Source organism: Scyliorhinus torazame, chromosome 15, assembly GCF_047496885.1.
Source record: "Scyliorhinus torazame isolate Kashiwa2021f chromosome 15, sScyTor2.1, whole genome shotgun sequence".
NCBI lineage: Eukaryota > Metazoa > Chordata > Chondrichthyes > Carcharhiniformes > Scyliorhinidae > Scyliorhinus > Scyliorhinus torazame.
In genome coordinates this window covers 56,151,618-56,171,237 of record NC_092721.1, presented here as the reverse complement: position 1 = coordinate 56,171,237, position 19,620 = coordinate 56,151,618, and the positions used below count along the sequence as shown (strand labels likewise).

The window sequence follows — 19,620 nt, the reverse complement described above, 5'->3', positions numbered from 1 at the left end:
TACTTGAACTCAACCTACAGCAATAGTGGATGAAGCATCTCAGTTAATGCTGTCCTTGTTGTAAGATTGGTGCATTTATGTTGAAAAACACATAACGGTGGCAGCATGATTTTTGGAGATTTGACTGACATGAATATCAGCCTCAACCCTTTCATATCCAACAGGAGAACTGGCATGGAAGTGAGACAACAACGTACTAGTTCACTGCATGTAAGTGGTTTTGCAGCACTGCATGGATCTGACAAACTGTACCTTTGTTTTGGGACATACCACACCTCTATCCAGGAAGCAGACACTGCTCAGATTGTAAGTCTACCAGCTGTGAGATGTGTGCAGGAACATAACTGACTTTAAGACAGACGAGCTCAAAGCAAAACTCCACAGATAGAAGATTCCATTCCTGCTGCTTGCTGTCTTTACAGGACAGGGGGTGATTAAAACTCTGAAGACTAGGATAGGAAAGAAGAGTCTATCCAGTAACAACTCCTAACAGCTAAAATCAGCCTGCAAAAAAGCTTTTTTCACTGTTCAATGTACTTTCGAAGCCCTGCGTTCCTTTCCATGCCAAAAATCTATTTTATGGACGGATATTCAGTGAGTCCGGCAAAAGTAGAAACAGCGAAACAACAACAACAACTGCAATCAAGGAACAACCTAACAACCTGATATAACAACCTAATGTCCTAATATTTAGGTGCAGCATGGCGGCACAGTGGTTAGCACTGCTGCCTCATAGCCCCAGGGACCCTGGTTCAATTCCGGCCTCGGGTTACTGTCTGTGTGGAGTTTGCACTTCTCCCCGTGTCTGCGTGGGTTTCCTCCGGGTGATCCCCACAGTCCAAAGATGTGCAGGTTAGGTGGACTGGTCATGTTAAATTGCCCCTTAGTGTCCAAAAGGTTAGATGGGGTTACTGGGATAGGGTGGAGGCGTGGACTTAAGTAGGGTGCAGACTCGATGGGCTGAATGGCCTCCTTCTGCACTGTAGATTCTATGATTCTACGCGCAGTAAAAGGGTTGTGAAAGGTGGAGGAGGAGGAGCTAATTAGGAATGAGAAAGGGGATTCACATATAGAAACAGGCTGAGGTATGAAAAGCATACTTTGCATATGTCTTTATCAAGGAAGACGATGCTGTCAAAGTCACAATGAAAAGGAAGTAGTTGAGACCTGTATGGGTAACAATTAATAAAGAGATGATATTAAAAAGACTGGCTGTACTTAAGGTTGACAGGAAACAGAGAATTATGATGAGTGGTTGTTTTTTTGGAGGAGGATGGAGTTCCCCAGGGATCTGTAGAAGGACGACTATTTTTATTGACCTATCCGGTGCGATCTACTTGCCATGTTGCCCAGCAGGCAGAGCAGCTCAGTGCAACATGACCGGTAATTAATGGGATATCCCTCAAATTGCAATGTGAATCCACCCATTGTCTGCAGATAATTTTTTGGCTAATCTGCATATTAGAGTGAGTCAGCTAGTCTCACTGTAATATGCATTCCCACGATCTACTCAAGGCGATGGACTCAAACTCCATTACCTTGGAGATCTTATGCAAGTGCTCTTCAATGCTGGTCTCCACAAATGGGGAGCAGATGGAATGGCACTTGTGGAGATCTCCAAGGGGTTCTGAGGCCCCTGGGTGCTTACCAACTGGGCAGGTTGCCACCCTGGCCCTGCCAGTGCCACCTGGGTACTGCCAGCTGGGCACCTTGGCAGTGCCAGCATCCTGGCAGTGCCACTGTGTGGCCTTGTGAGGGCATTCCCCACTGAGGCTCCTACTCAAATAGGCGTTCAATAGTGTGGTGTTTCTTGGTGCTCGGAGTGCCCAGTCTCAACTCACTGCTTACTGATGCTGTTTCTTTAGATCTGAGTTATCAGAATCACAGAATAATATGGTGCAGAAGAGGCCCTTCGGTCCAGCATGTCTGCACCAACGCATGAAAAACACCTGTCCTGCCCAGCTGATCCCATTTGTCAGCACTTGGCCCATATGTTATGAATGTTGCAGCTGTACAGAACTCTGGTACGGCCGCATTTGGAGTATTGCGTACAGTTCTGGTCACCGCATTATAGGAAGGACGTGGAGACTTTGGAGCGGGTGCAGAGGAGATTTACCAGGATGTTGCCTGGTATGGAGGGAAAATCTTATGAGGAAAGGCTGATGGACTTGAGGTTGTTTTCGTTGGAGAGAAGAAGGTTAAGAGGAGACTTAATAGAGGCATACAAAATGATCAGGGGGTTGGATAGGGTGGACAGTGAGAGCCTTCTCCCGCGGATGGAAATGGCTGGCACGAGGGGACATAGCTTTAAACTGAGGGGTAATAGATATAGGACAGAGGTCAGAGGTAGGTTCTTTACGCAAAGAGTAGTGAGGCCGTGGAATGCCCTACCTGCTACAGTAGTGAACTCGCCAACATTGAGGGCATTTAAAAGTTTATTGGATAAACATATGGATGATAATGGCATAGTGTAGGTTAGATGGCTTTTGTTTCGGTGCAACATCGTGGGCCGAAGGGCCTGTACTGCGCTGTATTGTTCTATGTTCTATGACTGTCATGCTCCTCTTGTGCTATGTGGGAGTTCAGGGACACGTCCACTGTCCCTGGCTCCTTCACGTGCAAGAGGTGTTTCCAGCTGCAGCTCCTGTTAGACCGCTTGTCGGCTCTGGAGCTGCGGATGGACTCACTTTGGAGCATCCACGATGCTGAGGAAGTCGTGAATAGCACATTTAGCGAGTTGGTCACACCGCAGATAAAGAATACTGAGGACAACTGGCAAATAAGTGACCATCAGACAGAGGAAGAGTAGGAAGGCAATGCAGGGGTCCCCTGGGGCCATCTCCCTCCAAAACAGGTATACTGTTTTAGATACTGTTGGGGGAGATGGCTCACCAGGCCATCTCACTTGTGTTTCCTCATAACTGACCCAAGGCAGCAGTAGCCAGTTTCATGGCACCATGGCTGGCTCTGCTGTGCAGGAGGGCAGAAAAAAGAGTGGTAAAGCTCCAGTGATAGGGCATTTGAATGTAAGTGGAGTAGACAGGCATTTCTGCGGACACAAGTGAGACTCTAGGAAGGTATATTGCCTCCCGGGTGCAAGGGTCTTGGATGTCTCAGATCGGCTGCAGGACATTATAAAGTGGGAGGGTGAAGAAGCAGCTGTTATGGCGCAAATAGGCACCAACAATATAGGAAAAAAACAGGATGAGGTCCTACATGCTGAATTTAGGGAGTAAAAAATAGGACCTCAAAGTTAGTAATCTGGGAATGCTACCAGTGCAATGTGCTCGTCAGAGTAGGAATGACAGGATAGATAGGATGAATGCATGGCTTGAGAGCTGGTGCAGGAGGGAGGGATTCAGATTTTTGGGACATTGGAACCGATTCTGGAAGAGTGGGACCGTTACAAATCGGACGATCATCTGGGCAGGACTGGAACCAATGTCGAAGGGGGATTGTTTGCCAACACTGTTGGGGAGGGTTAAAACTAATGTGGCAGGGGATGGGAACCAATGCAGGAAGTCAGAGGGTAGTAAAGAGGGGATAGAAACAAAAGCTAGTAAGTGGAAGGCAGAGAAACAGATTGAACTGCCAAGTATGGCAGAGGGATGGGAACCAGAGCAGTCGGTCAGCGGGAGAAATAACTGAGGGAGAGCTACAGACTAAGCCAGTAAGATTAAGAGGAAGAGCAGGCAGGGAGTGGTTGGTCAACACAGCGGAAGTGCATCAGAAAAAAGAACAATACAGCACAGGAACATGCCCTTCAGTCCTCCAAGCCTGCGCCAATCACGTATCCTATCTAGACCAACCGTCTGTATCCTTCTATACCCCGTCTATTCATGTGCCCCTCCAGATAAGTCTTAAAGGTCGCTAACGTATCTGCCTCAACCACCTCACTTGGAAGTGCATTCCAGGCCACCACCACCCTCTGTGTAAAAAACGTCCCCTGCACATCTCCACTGAATCTATCCCTCCTCATCTTGAACTTGTGCCCCCTTGTAATTGTCATTTCCGCCCTGGGAAAAAACATCCAGCTGTTCACCCTATCTATACCCCTCATAATTTTATAAACGTCTATCAGGTCACCCCTGAGCCTCTGTCTCTCCAGGGAGAACAATTAGTTTCAATGTGAGGAGTAGTTTAGGTAAAACAGATGAATTTAGAGCTTGGATTAGTACGTGGAATGATGATGTTGCTATTACAGAAACTTGGTTAAAAGAGGGACAGGATTGGCAACTAAACATTCCAGGACTTAGATGCTTCAGGCAGGATAGAGGGGGATGCAAAAGGGGTGGGGGACTTGCATTATTGTTTAAGGAGACTATCACAGCTGTGCTGAAGGAGGACACTTGGGAGGGTTCAGGCAGTGAGGCAATGCGGGTAGAGCTCAGGAATAGGAAGGGTGCTGTCACAATGTTGTTGGTTTACTACAGACCTCCTAACAGCCAGCGAGCGACAGAGGAGCAGATATGCAGACAGATCTTGGAAAGATGCATAAACAGTAGGATTGTTGTGGTGGGTGATTTTAACCTTCCCTATATTGACTGGGATACACTTACTGCCATATTAAACCTGGTGCTGGGGAATGAGCCCGGCCAGGTGATCGAAATCTCAGTAGGAGATCATTTTGGGAACAGTAATCATAATTCTGTAAGTTTTCAGCTGCTTATGGAAAAGGACAAGAGTGGTCCTCAGGTGAAGGTGTTAGACTGTGGGAAGGCTAATTACAACAGCATTAGGTAGGATCTGGAGAGTGTTGACTGGGCAAGACTATTTGAGGGAAAATCAATATTCGGCGTGTGGGACGCTTTCAAATGTCTGTTGATTAGAATTCAGGACCGGCATGTAACTGTGAGGACGAAAGATAAGGCTGGTACGAAAAGGGAACCCTGGGTAACAAGGGACATTATGTACCATGTCAAAAGAAAAAGGAAGCATTCGTGAGGTCTAAAGGCTTAGGACAGATGAAGAATATAAAGCAAGTAGGAAGGAACTTAAGGTAGGAGTTGGAAGGCTAAAAGGGGTCATGAAATGTCATTGGTATGCAGGATTAAGGAAAATCCTAAGGCGTTTTATACATATGTAAAGAGCAAGAGGGTAGGCAGAGAAAGGGTTGGTCCATTCAGGGATTATAGATCATTGAATTTACAGTGCAGAAGGAGGCCATTCGGCTCATCAAGTCTGCACCGGCCCTTACAAAGAGCACCCTACTCAAGCCCACGTATCTACCCTATCCCGTAACAGTCACCCCCACTTAACCTTTTTGGACACTAAGGGCAATTTAGCATGGCCAATCCACCGAACCCACGCATCTTTGGACTGTGGGAGGAAACCGGAGCACCCGGAGGAAACCCACGCAGACACGGGGAGAACGTAGACTCCGCACAGACAGTGACCCAGCCGGGAATCGAACCTGGGACCCTGGCGCTGTGAAGCAACTGTGCTACCCACTATACTACCGTGCTGCCCCATACCATGATGTATGGAACCAGAGGAAATGGGCAAGATACTAAATGAATACTTTGCCTCAGTGTTCAACAAAGAGAAGGACTTGCTGGATGAGGAGGATAGAGTAGAATGTATAGATATTCTGAGTCATATTGATATTAATAAAGAGGAGGCGTTGGGCGCCTTAAAAAGGATTAACGTAGATAAGTCCCCAGGGCCTGATGGGATTTACCCAAGAATACTGAGGGAGGCAAGGGAGGAAATTGCTGGAGCCTTGATAGTAATCTTTGTATCCTCATTGGCTACAGGAGAAGTTCCAGAGGACTGGAGAGTAGCCAATGTTGTTCCATTGTTTAAGAAGGGCTTAAACCAGGAAATTATAGGCCGGTGAGCATTACGTCAGTGATAGGGAAATTATTGGAAAAGATTCTAAGAGATAGGATTTACTCATATTTGGAAGCAAATACACTTATTTATGATGGACAGCATGCTTTGTGAAGGGGAGGTCGTGCATCACTAATTTGATCGACTTTTTCGAGGATGTTGTTTGATGAGGGAAAGGCACGCGATGTTGCGTACATGGACTTCAGTAAAGCCTTTGACAAGGTACCACATGGTAGACTGGTACAAAAGGTGAAGTCACATGTGTTATGGGTTAGGGTTTAGAGAATCCTAAAGTGTATCATGATGTTCACCTGACCCACAATTTTTAATAGATTGTGGTATGGGGAGCACACGGCCCACTCTACAGGTGTGGTACAGCAGAAATGAAAAGTTATTTTAAAAAACAAAACAATGTTTATTCTATGAAATCAAGTTAACCTTTTTAAAACAAACAGTGAATATCTTAGCAACCAGTAAATCAAATACATGCCCCAAAGAATGCAACACTAAGTAATCTGTATGCTGTCCTTTTAACATCCAAAAGACTTAACGAACCTTCAAACAGGGAGCACATTAGGTTTACATTTAATGCTGAGATCATTTATAATTCTGAATTCACCAAATTATCCATAGTCTTTGGATGGCAGAGATCAACAGTAGTGCAGCTCACAGACAAACACAGACACACCCAAGCCTTTTCTCAAACTGAAAACTAAAAAGCAGAAGTAGAGCTCAACTCCACCCATACTCTGACATCACTCCAGTAACATGAGCAGCTCCATTTCTTAAACACCCATTTCTTAAAGGGTACTCTCACGTGACACCTCCCCCCCCCCCCACCCCAAGAAAGAAAACCCCATCAACTTCAAGATGGTTTCATTTTTCATCTTTACACTATCCTTTAAGAAATGCACACAGTAAATATACTTGTTCGTTTCAAAAAACAACACACTCAAACAGGTATAATAATATAGTCCATTTTTTTTTTCATTCTTCCTCCAACTGAAATCCTTGTCGATTGACAGTCTCTTTGAACAAGAAAGTCTCTGCACGATCCATCCTTTCCTCTACGCCTCGGCATTTCTCTTTAAAGTCAGATACTTTAGTTCAATCTGATCACAGAGTCCCTTGCAATTCTCCAACACAGGAGCATTGGTTATCACAGCTTTCAGGCAGTCAAATACCTGTTGAAAGTCCGCTGTCCATTGAAATTCTCGACGTTTCTTCAGCAAGTCCATCAGTGGAGCAATCACGCGACAAAACCTTTTGCACAAATGTTAGATCAAATCCACTCATGCCAAGAAATCACATTATTTCCCTTCGTCTTGAGGGTATCGGAAACTCCTCAAGGAAAGTGACTTGGGCTTTTCCAAATTCACCTTTGGCTAGGTTTGTCACCAAACCCGCCTCCTGAAGTCGATCGAATAACTCCATCAGATGTTTTAAATGTTCTGTCCATATTTGGCTGAAAATTACCAGATCATCGATGTATGCACAATTGGGTAATCCTGAAACAACTTTGTTAGTTAACCGTAGAAATGTGGCTGGGGCGTTCATCATACCAAATGGCATAACTTTGAATTGGTATATACCACCTGGAATCACAAAAGCTGAAATCTCCTTCGCCCTTTCGGAAAAGGTACCTGCCAGTAACTTTTAAATTGGAAATAAAAGCTGATTGTCCCACTTTCTCAATGCAATCCCCCAAACGTGGGATAGGATAAGAGTCCGTCTTGTAACTGCATTAACCTTTCGAGAGTCCACACACAACTGTTAGGTACCATCTGGTTTAGGTACCATCACTATGGGTGAGCTCCATTGGCTGCAACCAACATTAATTATGCCATTTTTAAGCATACTCTCAATCTCTTTGTTAACCTGTGCCAATTTTAAAGGGTTAAGTCTCTATGGATGTTGTTTGATTGGAACAGCATTTCCCACATCTACATCATGTATAGCCATTTTAGTACTTCCCCATTTATCTCTACAAACTTGCCCACGTGATATCAATAACTCTTTCAGGTCAGTCCGTTTTTCCTCTGGAAGGTAACTCAACAATTTATCCCAATTTTTAAGAACATCCTCATTTTCCAATTTAATTTGAGGTATGTCAAATTCACAGTCATCTGGATTTGGTTCATCACTTTGAGTTAGAATCATTAAACACTTCTCCTTTTTCTCTCCTTCCCTTTCAAAGTACCTCTTAAGCATATTCACATGACACACTCGGTGATACTTCCTTCTATCCGGTGTTTTAACCACATAATTCACCTCACATAATTTCCTTTCAATCTGATAAGATCCACAAAACCTAGTTTTTAAAGGTTCACCTACCACTGGTAACAATACTAAAACTTTATCTCCACTGGCAAAACTACGAACTTTGGATTTCTTGCCCGCGTCCCGTTTCATCACATTTTGTGCAACTTTCAAATGTTATCTAGCCAATTCACCTGCTCTATTTAATTGTTCCCTAAACTTTGACACGTAATCCAATAGTGTAATTTCCGATTTCTCACCCACCAATTTTCTTTAATCAATTTAAGTGGTCCGCTTACCTCATGACCAAAAATTAGTTCAAAAGGACTAAATTTGGTTGACTCATTAGGTGCATCCCTAATTGCAAACAGTACGAATGGAATACCTTTATCCCAATCCTCAGGATAATCTTGATAATAAGCCCTCAACATTGTCTTTAATGTCTGATGCCACCTTTCTAACGCTCCCTGCGATTCGGGATGGCGCGCAGTTAATTTAAATTGTTTTATTCCTAAGCTATCCATAACTTCTTTGAATAACTTTGAGGTAAAATTGTATTTCTGCAGGTAGTCCATATCTACTAAAGAATTTAAGTAACTCCTCCACAATCTTTTTAACTGTAATATTATGTACTGGAATAGCCTCTGGAAACCTAGTAGACCATCCATTATAGTCAAAAGATATTGATTCTCACTTTTTGTTTCAGGAAGCGGTCCTGTGCAATCAATTAGGACCCTTGTAAGAGGTTCCTCAAATGCTGGAGTGGGTATTAAGGGCAGCAGAGTGGAGCCGCTGATTGGCTGTCGTGGGGAAAATCTGCATCAGTGCATTGCGATCACTGTATCCAGAAGGTGTATCTGAGCAAGACAACCTCCGTGTTCAACTGAAGGCAAGCATCCAGCAGAGGGAAGTAGAGCGGAGCCGCTGATTGGCTGTTGCGGGGAAAATTTGCATCAGTGCATTGCGGCGACTGTATCCAGAAGGTGTACCTGAGCAAGACACCCTCCGTGTTCAAGTGATTACAAGCATCCAGCAGAGGGCAGCAGAGCGGAGCCGCTGATTGGCTGTTGCGGGGAACATTTGCATCAGTGCATTGCGGTCACTGTATCCAGAAGGTGGTTTATGGAGGAGCTGTTGTCATGTGACAGTTAAACCCCAGGCACTTCTTCAGTGTTTCCCTCCCTACCTCCTCCTCTGACCAAAAAAAACACAACAATCACTGTAAGGATCCCAGCCGAATAAAGATCAAGAGGGAGACTCGAGGGCAGGTAGAAGTAGAAAGAAGTTGAACCGTGACATCACAGCCAGCAGGTAAGTGATTGGCTGGTGACTGGTAAGTAGTTTTTCTTTTCCCTGAGATGTGTTTTTTATCGTATGATTGGTAACAATTTTTCTTTTTTTTAACTTTTTCATTTATCTATTATAGTGGGACTAAATTGAGCTTAAGATTAAAAATGTCAGGAGATCTCAGACCCGTGTTATGCTCCTCTTGCTCAATGTGGGAGCTCAGGGACGTGGCTGATGTCCCTGGCTCCTTCACGTGCGGGAAGTCCAGCTGCAGCTCTTGTTAGACCGCATGGCGGCTCTGGAGCTGCGGATGGACTCACTTTGTAGCATCCGCGATGCTGAGGAGGTCGTGGATAGCACGTTTAACGAATTGGTCACCCTACAGATTAGGATTGCAGAGGGAGAAAGGGAATGGGTGACCAAAAAGCACAGACAAAAGCAGAAAGGCAGTGCAGGTGTCCCCTGCGGTCATCTCCCTCCAAAACAGGTATAACGTTTTGGATACTGTTGGGGGAGATGGCTCACCAGGGGAAGGCAACAGTAGCCAGGTTCATGGCACCGTGGCTGGCTCTGCTGTCCAGAAGGGCTGGAAAAAGTGTGGAAGGGCTATAGTCACAGGGGATTCAATTGTAAGGGGAGTAGATAGGCGGTCCTGTGGTCGAAAACGAGACTCCTGAATGGTATGTTGCCTCCCAGGTGCACGGGTCAGGGATGTCTCAGATAGGCTGCAGAACATTCTGAAGGGGGAGGGTGAACAGCCAGTTGTCATGCTGCATTTGGCACCAATGATATAGGTAAAAAACGGGATGTGGTCCCACAAGCAGAATTTAGGGATGTGGGAGCCAAATTAAAAAGTCGGACCTCAGAGGTAGTAATCTCAGGATTGCTACTCTTGCCATGTGGTAGTCAGAGTAGAAATGAAAGAATAGGCAGGATGATGCGTGGCTTGAGAGATGGTGCAGGAGAAAGGGGTTCAGATTTTTGGGACATTGGGACCAGTTGTGGGGGAGGTGGGACTACTACAAATTGGACGGTCTACACCTGGGCCGGACTGGAACCAATGTCCTTGGCGGTGCTTTTGCTAACGCTGTTGGGGAGGGTTTAAACTAATGTGGCAGGGGGATGGGAAGCAAATGAGGAGGTTAGTGGACAGTAAGGAGGTAGTAACTAAAGCATGTAAGGAACTAGATCATGAAGTCAGCGTGACTAAGGGGAAGAGTAGGCAGGGAGTAGACGACAAACGCAAAGGGACTGGTGGTCTGAGGTGCATTTGTTTTAATGCAAGAAGTGTAGTAGGTAAGGCAGATGAACTTAGGCTTGGATTAGTATCTGGGAGTATGATGTTATTGCTATTACTGAAACTTTGTTGAGGGAAGGGCATGATTGGCAACTAAATATCCCAGGATATCGATGCTTCAGGCGGGATAGAGAGGGAGGTAAAAGGGGTGGAGGAGTTGCATTACTGGTCAGAGAGGATATCACAGCTGTGCTGAAGGAGGGCACTATGGAGGACTCGACCAGTGAGGACTCAAAAATAGGAAGGGTGCAGTAACAATGTTGGGGCTGTACGACAGACCTCCCAACAGCGAGCGTGAGATAGAGATACAAATACGTAAACAGATTATGGAAAGATGTTGGGGCAACAGGGTGGTGGTGATACAAAGAACAAAGAAATGTACAGCACAGGAACAGGCCCTTCGGCCCACCAAGCCCGTGCTGACCATGCTGCCCGACTTCAACTACAATCTTCTACACTTCTGGGGCCATATCCCTCTATTCCCATCCTATTCATGTATTTGTCAAGATGCCCCTTAAATGTCACTATCGTCCCTGCTTCCACCACCTCCTCCGGTAGCGAGTTCCAGGCACCCACTACCCTCTGTGTAAAAAACTTGCATCGTACATTTACTCTAAACCTTGCCCCTCTCACCTTAACCTATGCCCCCTAGTAATTGACCCCTCTACCCTGGGGAAAAGCCTCTGACTATCCACTCTGTCTGTGCCCCTCATAATTTTGTAGACCTCTATCAGGTCGCCCCTCAACCTCCGTCGTTCCAGTGAGAACAAAACGAGTTCATTCAACCGCTCCTCATAGCTAATGCCCTCCATACCAGGCAACATTCTGGTAAATCTCTTCTGCACCCTCTCTAAAGCCTCCACATCCTTCTGGTAGTGTGGCGACCAGAATTGAACACTATACTCCAAGTGTGGCCTAACTAAGGTTCTATACAGCTGCAACATGACTTGCCAATTCTTATACTCAATGCCCCGGCCAATGAAGGCAAGCATGCCGTATGCCTTCTTGACTACCTTCTCCACCTGTGTTGCCCCTTTCAGTGACCTGTGGACCTGTACACCTAGATCTCTCTGACTGTCAATACTCTTGAGGGGTCTACCATTCACTGTATTTTCCCTACCTGCATTAGACCTTCCAAAATGCATTACCTCTCAGTTGTCCTGATTAAACTCCGTCTGCCATCTCTCCGCCCAAGTCTCCAAACAATCTAAATCCTGCTGTATCCTCTGACAGTCCTCTTCGCTGTCCACAATTCCACTAACCTTTGTGTCGTCTGCAAACATACTAATCAGATCAGTTACATTTTCCTCCAAATCATTTATATATACTAAAAACAGCAAAGGTCCCAGCACTGATCCCTGCGGAACACCACTGGTCACAGCCCTCCAATTAGAAAAGCATCCTTCCATTGCTACTCTCTGCCTTCTATGACCTAGCCAGTTCTGTAATCACCTTGTCAGCTCACCCCTGATCCCGTGTGACTTCACCTTTTGTACTAGTCTACCATGAGGGACCTTGTCAAAGGCCTTACTGAAGTCCATATAGACAACATCCACTGCCCTATCTGCATCAATCATCTTTGTGACCTCCTCGAAAAACTCTATCAAGTTAGTGAGACACGACCTCCACTTCACAAAACCATGCTGCCTCTCACTAATACGTCCATTTGCTTCCAAATGGGAGTAGATCCTGTCTTGAAGAATTCTCTCCAGTAATTTCCCTACCACTGAAGTAAGGCTCACCGGCCTGTAGTTTCCTGGATTATCCTTGCTACCCTTCTTAAACAGAGGAACAACATTGGCTATTCTCCAGTCCTCCGGGACATCACCTGAAGACAGTGAGGATCCAAAGATTTCTGTCAAGGCCTCAGCAATTTCCTCTCCAGCCTCCTTCAGTATTCTGAGGTAGATCCCATCAGGCCCTGGGGACTTATCTACCTTAATATTTTTTAAGACGCCCAACACCTCGTCTTTTTGGATCTCAATGTGACCCAGGCTATCTACACACCCTTCTCCCGACTCAACATCTACCAATTCCTTCTCTTTGGTGAATACTGATGCAAAGTATTCATTTAGTACCTCGCCCATTTCCTCTGGCTCCACACATAGATTCCCTTGCCTATCCTTCAGTGGGACAACCCTTTCCCTGGCTACCCTCTTGCTTTTTATGTACGATAGGATATTTTAATTTTCCCAACATTGAGTGGGATACACTTAGTGTCAGAGGTCTAGATGGAGCAGAGCAGAATTTGTAAGGAGCATCCAGGAGGGTTTTCCAGAGAAGTATGTAAATAGTCCAACTCAGGAAGGGGCCATACTGCACCTGGTGTTAGGGAATGAGCCCGGCCAGGTGTTTGAAGTTTCAGTCGGGGATTACTTTGGGAATAGTGATCACAATTTCATAAGTTTTAGAATACTCATGGACAAAGACGAGAGTGGTCCTAAGGAAGAGTGTTAAATTGGGGGAAGGCCAACTATACCGAAATTCAGCCGGAGCTGGGGAATGTGGATAGGGAGCAGCTGTTTGAAGGTAAATCCACATTTGATATTTGGAAGGCTTTTAAAGAGAGGTTGATTAGAATGCAGGACAGACATGTCTCTGTGAAAATGAGTGATAGAAATGGCAAGATTAGGGAACCATGGATGACAGGTGAAATTGTGAGACTAGCTAAGAGGAAAAAGGAAGCATACACAAGGTCTAGGCGACTGAAGACAGACGAAGCTTTGGAAGAATATCGGGAATGTAGGACCAATCTGAAACGAGGAATCAAGAGGGCTAAAAGGGGTCATGAAATATCTTTAGCAAACAGGGTGAAGGAAAATCCCAAAGACTTTTATTCATATATAAGGAGCAAGAGGGTAACTAGAGAGAGGGTTGGCTCACTCAAAGACAAAGGAGGAAAGTTATGCATGGAGTCAGAGAAAATGGGTGAGATTTTTTTTAAAAATATATATTTTATTGAAATTTTTCAAACAGAAATTTTCCGTTTTTACAACTTAATAAAGGAATATACATTAAACGTTATTTAAATAATATATTAAACTAACAACAAATGAAAAAAGAGATAAACAAAAAGCAAATATCAACAACTGGCAAAAAAACAAAAACACGGGATAATACTCCCCCCCCCCCGGGTTGCTGCTGCTGTCCTTTCTGTTTTTCCATTATCGTTCCGCGAGGTAGTCAAGGAACGGTTGCCACTGCCTGGTGAACCCCTGAGCCGATCCTCTTAACGCATATTTTATTCGTTCCAGTCTTATGAACCCTGCCATGTCGTTTATCCAGGCCTCCACGCCCGGGGGCTTCACTTCCTTCCACACAAGTAGAATCCTTCGCCGGGCTACTCGGGACGCAAAGGCCAAGACGTCGGCCTCTTTCGCCTCCTGCACTCCCGGTTCTTCTGCAACCCCAAATATAGCTAACCCCCAGCCTGGTTTGACCCGGACCCCCACCACCTTTGAAATCACTCTTGCCACACCCTCCCAGAACTCATGCAGTGTCAGACACGACCAGAACATGTGAGTGTGGTTCGCCGGGCTTCCTGAGCACCTTCCACATCTATCCTCCACCCCAAAAAACCTGCTCAGTCTTGCTCCCGTCATATGCGCTCTGTGTAGAACCTTAAATTGAATCAGGCTAAGCCTGGCACACGAGGACGAAGAATTTACCCTACTTAGGGCATCTGCCCACAGCCCCTCCTCGATCTCTTCCCCCAGCTCCTCTTCCCATTTTCCCTTCAGCTCCTCTACCATCGCCTCCCCCTCGTCTCTCATCTCCCTGTATATTTCGGACACTTTACCTTCTCCAACCCATGCCCCCGAAATCACTCTATCCTGGATCCCTTGCATCGGGAGCTGTGGAAATTCCCTCACCTGTTGCCTCGTAAATGCCCGTATCGGAAAGCATTCCCTGGTGGCAACTTATATTTTTCTTCCAATGCTCCCAGACTCGCAAACGTCCCGTCCAAAAACAGGTCCTTCAGCTTCCTAATTCCTGCTCACTGCCAACATTGAAATCCCCCATCTATCCTCCCCGGGACGAACCTGTGGTTATTCCTTATCGGGGACCACACCGAGGCCATCACTCCCCTGTGTCGTCTCCACTGCCCCCAGATCTTCAAGGTCACCACCACCACTGGGTTTGTGGTGTACCTTTTCGGGGAGAACGGTAGCGGCGCCATCACCAGCGCTTTTAGACTCGTTCCCTTACAGGGTGCCATCTCCAGCTTTTTCCATGCCGCACCTTCTTCTTCCCTCATCCACTTACAAACCATCGAAACATTAGCGGCCCAATAGTAGTCACTCAGACTCGGCAGTGCCAATCCCCCTCTGTTCCTACTGCGCTGCAGGAACCCCCTCTTTACCCTCGGTGTCTTTCCCGCCCACACAAAGCCCATAATACTCCTGTCTATTTTTTTGAAAAAGGCCTTTGTAATCAGGATGGGAAGGCACTGAAACACGAAAAGAAACCTCGGGAGGACCACCATTTTAACCGCCTGTACTCTGCCCGCCAATGACAGGGGCACCATATCCCACCTCTTAAAGTCCTCCTCCATCTGCTCTACCAGTCGCGTAAGGTTAAGTTTATGTAGGGTTCCCCAGTTCCTGGCTCCCTGAATCCCCAGGTATCAAAAGTTTCCTGCCACTCTCCTCAGCGGCAGAGCATCTATCCCCCTGCCCTGTTCCCCGGGGTGCATCACAAAAAGCTCACTCTTTCCCATATTTAATTTGTATCCCGAAAACTCTCCAAACTCCCTGAGTATCTGCATTACCTCTGGCATCCCCTCTACCGGGTCCGCCACATATAGCAGTAAATCATCTGCGTATAGTGACACTCGATGTTCCTCTCCCCCTCTAAGCACCCCTCTCCACCTCTTAAGAGTCCCTCAGCGCTATGGCCAATGGTTCAATTGCCAACGCGAACAGTAACGGGGACAGGGGGCACCCATGTCTTGTACCCCTATGTAATCGGAAGTATCCCGATCTTTGCCTGTTTGTAACGACGCTTGCCACCGGGGCCCCATTCAAGAGTCTAACCCATCTAATGAACCCCTCCCCGAACCCAAATCTCTTCAGCACCTCCCACAGATAGTCACACTCCACCCTGTCGAATGCCTTCTCTGCATCCATCGCCACCACTATCTCTGCCTCCCCCTCCGGTGGGGGCATCATCATCACCCCCAGCAGCCTTCGTACATTGGCATTCAATTGTCTCCCCTTTACAAACCCTGTCTGGTCATCATGTACCACCCCTGGGACATAATCCTCTATCCTTGTCGCCATCACTTTGGCCAGCAGTTTGGCGTCTACGTTTAGGAGGGAGATGGGCCTGTATGACCCGCACTGCAGCGGGTCTTTGTCTCATTTCAGAATTAGCGATATCGTCGCCTCCGACATCGTCGGGGGTAATATCCCCCTTTCCTTAGCCTCATTAAAGGTTCTCGCCAAGAGCGGGGCCAGCAGGTCCATATACTTCCTATAAAATTCCACCGGGAACCCGTCTGGTCCCGGGGCCTTCCCTGCTTGCATGTTCCCTATTCCTTTGATCACCTCATCCACCTCAATCTGCGCCCCCAGATCTGCCACCTCCTGTCCCTCCACCCTCGGGAACTCTAGCTGATCCAAAAAGTGTATCATTCCTTCTTTCCCCTCCGGGGGTTGGGACTTGTACAGCCTCTCATAAAATGTCTTGAACACCTCGTTCACTTTCCCTACTCTCTGCTCCATCTTTCCCGTTTCGTCCCTAACTCCTCCGATCTCTCTCGCCGCCCCCCTCTTCCGAAGTTGTTGGGCCAGCAGCTGTCTCGCCTTTCCCCCATATCCATACTGCCCTGTGCCTTCCTCCACTGTGTCTCTGCCTTTCCCGTGGTCAGCAGGTCAAACTCCATCTGTAATCTTCGTCTTTCCCTGTATAGCCCTTCGTCTGGGGCCTCCGCATACTTCTTATCCACCCTCAAAATTTCCCCCACTAATCTCTCTCTTTCTTTACTCTCTTGTTTCCCCTTGTGGGCTCTGATGGAAATCAGCTCTCCTCTAACCACCGCCTTCAGCGCTTCCCATACTACCCATACTTCCCATACTACCTGGACCTCCCCATCGTCGTTGACCTCCAGGTATCTTTCAACACATCCCCTCACCCTTCCGCATACCCCCTCGTCCGCCAGTAGTCCCATGTCTAATCGCCAGAGTGGGCACTGCTCCCCTTCCTCTCCTAGTTCCAGATCCACCCAATGCGGGGCGTGATCTGACACGGCTGTAGCCGAGTACTCTGTTCCTGCCACCTTCGGGATCAGTGCCCTTCCCAAAACAAAAAAGTCTATCCGGGAGTATACCTTATGGACGTGGGAGAAAAAGGAAAATTCTTTACCCATCGGTCTGGCGAATCTCCACGGATCTACTCCCCCCATTTGTTCCATATATCCCTTAAGCACCTTGGCCGCTGCCGGCCCTCTCCCGGTCCTGGATCTGGACCGGTCCAGCCCTGGGTCCAGCACTGTGTTGAAGTCCCTCCCCCATGAACAAGTTTCCCACTTCCAGGTCCGGGATACCTCCCAGCATTCGCTTCATGAATCCCGCATCATCCCAGTTCGGGGCATATACGTTCACCAGCACAACCGCCTCACCCTGCAATCTGCCACTCACCATCACATATCTGCCCCCACTATCCACCTCTGTGGTCTTAGCTTTGAACGATACACGTTTCCCCACCAGTATTCCACCCCTCTGTTTTTCGCGTCCAACCCTGAGTGGAATACCTGTCCCACCCATCCTTTCCTTAGTCTAACCTGATCCGCCAACTTCAGGTGCGTCTCCTGGAGCATAACTACGTCCGTCTTCAGTCTCTTTAAGTGCGCAAACACCCTTGCCCTCTTAATCGGCCCATTTAAACCTCTCACATTCCACGTGATCAGCCGAATTGGGGGGCCATTTACCCACCCCCCCCCCCTCGTCGACTAGCCGTCCCATTTTTTAAGCCATCTCCTCACCCAGGTCTCACGCACCCGTCTGTCCCCCAGACGGCGCCCTCCCGTCTCGACCACCGCGTCTCGTATCAGCTCCCCCTTACCCTCAGCAGCAGCAACCCCGTTAATCCCCCCCCCCCCAGATCCCCCTCTAGCTTGATTGCTCCCCCCATATTGCTTCCGGAAGTCAGCTAACTTTGGCTGACCACGGCTTCCCCCGTTCATTCTTTGACCTCCCTGCGTGTGAGGCTCCCTTCCTTCCTGTGCCCCTTTTCCTGCTATAATTTCCATAGCGCAGGAAAATACCCGCGCTTTCCTCTCGGCCCCGCCCCTAATGGCGCAGTTCCCTCATTCCCCTTCCCTGTCCCCTTTTCCACCAGTGCCCACATTTCTTCGTGTGTCCCCCATCGGAGGGGGGGGGAAATTCCCCTTCCAACATTATTATACAGTAGCCCTCCCCTCTCCCCACTTTGCATTTCTGTGCCACCACCTCGCTACCTCCCTCCGGACATCAATTTCTCAAGTCTAGTCCAATTTCTCATCCTGAATAAATGTCCATGCCCCCTCCGCCGTCTCGAAGTAGTGGTGTTTGCCCTGATGCGTGACCCACAGTCTCGCCGGCTGCAGCATCCCAAATTTAACTTTCTTCCTATGGAGCACCGCCTTGGCCCGGTTGAAACTCGCCCTCCTTCTCGCCACCTCCGCACTCCAGTCTTGATACACGCGTATCACCGCGTTCTCCCATTTTTTACTCCATGTCTTCTTAGCCCAGCTCAGGACCATCTCTCTGTCCCTGTAGCGATGGAACTTCACCACCATTGCTCTTGGTGTTTTCCCTGCCTTTGGTCTTCTCATGAGGACCCGGTACGCTCCCTCCACTTCCAGGGGGCCCGTTGGGGCCTCAGCTCCCATTAGAGTATGGAGCATCGTACTCACATACGCCCCAGCATCAGCTCCCTCTGTTCCTTCGGGGAGACCTAAAATCCGTAAGTTCTTCCTCCTCGAGCTGTTCTCCAGGGCTTCCAGCCTTTCTATGCACCTCTTATGTAGTGCCTCATGCGGCTCCGATTTTACCACCAGGCCCTGTATCTCATCTTCGTTCTCGGCTGCCTTTGCCTTCACTCCACGGAGCTCCATCGCCTGGACCTTTTGTGTTTCCTTTAGTCCCGCGATTGCCAGTAACATCGGCGCCAGCACCTCTTTCTTGAGCTCCTCCACACATCGTCGGAGGAACTCCTGCTGTTCCGGGCCCCATACCATCTGGGCTCCCTCGGCCGCCATCTTGCTTCTCCCTTCTCTTCTCTGCCGCTGCTCCAAAGGATCCTCCGCAATCTGGCCACTACTGCCGCTCCTTTCCATCCACCCCCGGGGGGACTCCTTCCTTTGTCACCTCACAGTGGGTTTGGCCGAAAAATGTTCCCGTTGGGGCTCCCGATAAGAGCCCAAAAGTTCGTTGAAACGGGAGGTGCCGAAACGTGCGGCTTAGCGATGCATCGCCGCAACCGGAAGTCGGGTGAGATTCTTAACGAGCACTTTGCATTGGTATTCACCGAGGAGAGGGACATGACGGATGTTGAGGTTAGCGATAGATGTTTGATTACTCGAGGTCAAGTCGGCATAAGGAGGGAGGACGTGTTGGGTATTCTAAAAGGCATTAAGGTGGACAAGTCCCCAAGTCCCCAAGTTACTGAGGGAAGTGAGAGAGGAAATAGCTGGGGCCTTAACAGATACCTTTGCAGCATGCTTGAACACGGGTGAGGTACCGGAGGACTGGAGAATTGCTAATATTGTCTCCTTGTTTAAGAAGGGTAGCAGGGATAATCCAGGTAATTATAGGCCGGTGAGCCTGACGTCAGTGGTAGGGAAGCTGCTGGAGAAGATACTGAGGGATAGGATCTATTCCCATTTGGAAGAAAATGGGCTGATCAGTGATAGGCAACACGGTTTTATGCAGGGAAGGTCATGTCTTACCAACTTAATAGAA

General features: G+C 47.7%; 1 protein-coding gene across 2 annotated transcripts in view; it reads right to left on the bottom strand.

Moving 5' to 3' along the window:
* Nucleotides 1-19,620, bottom strand: part of LOC140391602 (UDP-glucose:glycoprotein glucosyltransferase 2-like) — a 731,169-nt gene that overhangs the window by 183,563 nt on the left and 527,986 nt on the right. The window lies entirely within an intron of this gene.